The sequence below is a fragment of the Rhinoderma darwinii genome, chromosome 5 (assembly GCF_050947455.1).
Source record: "Rhinoderma darwinii isolate aRhiDar2 chromosome 5, aRhiDar2.hap1, whole genome shotgun sequence".
Taxonomy (NCBI): Eukaryota; Metazoa; Chordata; class Amphibia; order Anura; family Rhinodermatidae; genus Rhinoderma; species Rhinoderma darwinii.
Genome location: NC_134691.1, coordinates 212849258 through 212852971, shown reverse-complemented (window position 1 = coordinate 212852971; position 3714 = coordinate 212849258). Strand labels below are relative to the sequence as shown.

The 3714-nt window shown below is 47.6% G+C and overlaps 1 non-coding gene across 1 annotated transcript; it reads left to right on the top strand.

Moving 5' to 3' along the window:
- The first annotated feature begins 830 nt into the window (after positions 1 to 830).
- On the top strand, positions 831 to 1019 carry LOC142653859 (U2 spliceosomal RNA). Its single transcript, XR_012848713.1, has one exon. It is a non-coding gene; the product is annotated as a U2 spliceosomal RNA (small nuclear RNA).
- The last annotated feature ends 2695 nt before the right edge of the window (positions 1020 to 3714 follow it).

The window sequence follows — 3714 nt, the reverse complement described above, 5'->3', positions numbered from 1 at the left end:
AAGGACTCACTGGAGTTTGTTCCAGGGCTTCATGCCGACACGTTGGAGACTGTTTGGACTAACGTGTCATCTGGCAGGTTGACCAATGGGCACAAGGACATTTCATGGATGGCCATCCAGGGAGGACTGCCTCTTAGGTCATTCATGCATGCCCGCAACCTGTGCAAGACCCGGTACTGCCCCAGGTGCCCCTTCACGGAGGAAACATCTTTGCACATTTTCTGGCAGTGCCCCTTTGCACAGGGTCTGTTGAAAGCCTTGGAACATGAACTCAAGGACTCAGTACCCAGGAACAGACTGTCGTACCGCTCGGTACTTTATGGACTATTTCCTGGGAATACCACGGATGGAGCAATCCAGGAAGCCTGGCGCCTTATGAACTGCTTTAAGGACGCTATATGGTTTGCCAGGAACCGTCTGATTTTGCGGAGAGAGAGTGTGTCCGTCCAGGACTGCCGCAGACTGATCCACAGCCTGCTCAGAGACTATTCCACCTGGGACAGCCCGGACGTCGATGAGGAAGAGGACTGATACTCCCCTTCCCCCCACTCTCCCTTCTTGTGTGTTGTCTTTCAATAAAGCTTCGGGCCTGTGATCTCCCCCTTCCCTATCCCCTCCTACCCACTCCCCTATCCCATCACTTGTCTGTAATGCTTTGTTGTTTGGCTTTAGTGAATGCAAGAATGTTAGTGTAGCATGTGGTGTAATGTATAGCATAGGCTAGCCTGTACTGTGTATTATACTGTCATGTTATGTTTGACGACTGTTATTATTTATTATTTGCTGCTTCATGGCTTGCGCTGCGTCGCAGTAATGTTTGTATGATGACGATTGATTGTCAATAAAGCAATTTTCAATCAAAAAAATCTGTTCTTATCAGTTTAATATCTGATACGTCCCCTATCTGGGGACCATATATTAAATGGATTTTTAGAACAGGGAGATGGAAATAGAGCTTGCTCTGTCCACTCCACGCATTGACCTGGTATTGCAGTATTTCCAGGACCGGTGCACCCTTCCCTTATGTGTTTACTAAAATCAGATTTCAAAAGTGCTATTTGTGTTTGCTATTGTTTTTGTCTTTCTGATGGGATCTCCCCTTTTAATCCCATTATTTCAACACCTGTTGGACAATGCATTTGTACAGTCATGTGTGATAATGAGCTAATTTATTAAATGCAATTAATGAATACATTGCCACCTCTTGTTTTGTGTCGTCTGTGTTTCTGTGTTTCTGGCATTTCACATTGGAACAGCTCATTCACCTTCCTTGTCTTCTCTCCGCCCTCCCTCCTAGGTAGGTTAAAGAGCTGCACCTGAGCCAGCCACTGATTGATGCAGCACCACAGTCAAATAGCGGAGTGGAGTAGAGGAACAGCAAACAGCCATTAAAGCCGCCCGCCCGCCCGCCCGCCACAATGGACCTACCTGTGTACACTAGATGGATGTGATGGAAAGTACTGTCGTCCCTACATTTCAAGAAGAAGTAAGAATTGCAGTTGCAACAAACCCTTGCTTGCCTACAAAGAGAGCAGCAATTTGGATTTGTTACTATGTTACCTGGAAGAATAACAAAGTGTGCAAGGATGGAGGTTGTAGGAGCAAGGAGAACAAGTTGTCTGTAAAGTTGGTGGATGCTTATTTTCCATTTTGCAGTCCCTTGTCTCCCTCTTGTGGCCTCCTGGAGGCAAATAAATGTGCAAAAAAAAGACAGCCTGGGGGCCGGCTGTTGCAGTGTTGCCCTCTCAGGCAACACTGAGTGACTGACTGAGCCGCACCGTCTTATATAAAGTTCAGACGGAACTTTGCACGTGTCATAGTGGAGCCCTGAGGAGCCAGAGCCAGCTTTCTGACATCATAATGGGGCCTCAGAGATAAAAGCCTGGGCCCAGGCAGTGTTGGTCAGTGCTGCTCAGCAGGCAGCACCTGACTGGATTAAAGCTGATACAAGGTGTGAAAGGAGAAGGGGTGGCAGTGGGCATGCACTTACTGCTGCTGCTGCTGCCAGTGTTTGCACGGCAGGAGGGCATTTGGGCGTTGCCAGGAAGGCGGTTTTATGTAGATTCCTCTTCTTTCAGCACTGCATTGTGGTGCAAGCAAAAGAAGCAAATCCTGTCTTGCTTCCTCTCCGGCCTTTATTCACCTCCCGCTTAGTAGCTGTGAGTGTGTGCGCGCCTGCAGGGCCCCGTGGAATTGCCTAGGAGTAGGCTGAATCGCTGCAAGGGGTGAACAGCAGTATTAGGCAGGCTCGGTCAACGCCAGGCCCATTCGGGTTATCGCTTCTCGGCCTTTTGGCTCAGATCAGGGTTTATTGCCTTGGTCTGGGCCAGGGGGCTGGTTACGTGGAGGAGACTCCGGCGGTTCGGGACAGCGATCACGTGCTTCGGGCATTGGAAGAAGGATGGCAGCAATTCGGAACACAGTACGGTTCGTGGTGGCTACAGAAAAGAAATCAAGCATTGGCATGGGACATATTATGGAGAAAATCCTTCTGGAATTGGCTGGAGTAAGCCTGGATAAGGTATTTTGTATCCAGGAATTTTTCAATATAGGTACGTACGATATCTCTTTCTTTATTGAAGCAGACTGTCTGGACTTTTTTCAGTTCCTGAAGGAGAAAGGTACGCACAATTATTTAAAGCACATCACTATCTTGCCTCTATTTTCCACTGTTGAGAAATGTGTTACAGTACATATGTACAATCCATTTGTGGACAAATATTTGGTCAAGGCATTCCTGGCACAGTACTGTTCCCATATTAGAGGAGGAATCGACCAGAAGAATTTATGGGGTGTGTTCAATGGGAACATAAAGTTCTGGGTCCGTTTCAGAATGGACCCAGATGGTATTGGAGGCGTAAAGCACCCTCCCGCCAATTTTTCAATTGGAGGGAATAAAGGTTACCTGCACTACTTTGATATGCCATCCTTTTGCAGGAAATGTTATCACTATGGGCATACGAAGGATGTTTGCACTCAGGGTACAACTTGTAGGAACTGTAAGCAAGCTGGACATGAGGCAGGTTCATGCCCCCTCCCCCGCATGTGTGATATTTGTGGGTCTGCTGACCATACTTGCAGGAAATGTCCTGGTATCAACCAGAGGTCTGTGCTGGGAGTAGCAAAAGAACCAGTGACTCAGGGGAAAGCAAGAGGGGTTACTTATGCTGATGTTGCAGCCAGTATTGGTTTTCAAGTTGTGCAAAATATGGAGGAAAATGTTGTTCCTACTGCTGGGCTTGCTACTGAGGCAACGCCCGTATCAAATGCTGGTTCCCATGTGGAGGGTGTGGTCCCTGGTCAGTTTGCTGGGAGTGAAGCCTGCCCTGAGAATAAAGCTCTGAATGTGCCTGAGATTGAGGAGGAGGAGGAGGAGCCAAATCTCAGTATGCAAATTGAGGAGATGAGCAGTCCTGAAATGGCTCAGGGAGAGGGATCTCAAATATTGGAGTGGTCGCTGTCCGAAGATGAGAAGGAGCAGGCCAGGATGCCATCTGCAGAGAATGCTTCTATTTTCCATAAAGTTGTTTCAAAGAGGATTAAAAATAGCAACAAAGCAGTTAAGAGGTTGAAAAGAGGTTGTCTGGATTCAGTGGTATCAGCAAATCCGTATGCCATTCTAGACTCGGATCAAAGTGGAAGTCCTGAGCTCGCTCAAATTTTTCCTGGGACATCTGGTTCTCCCTCAGTGAGCTACTTGTGTGACGAACAAGT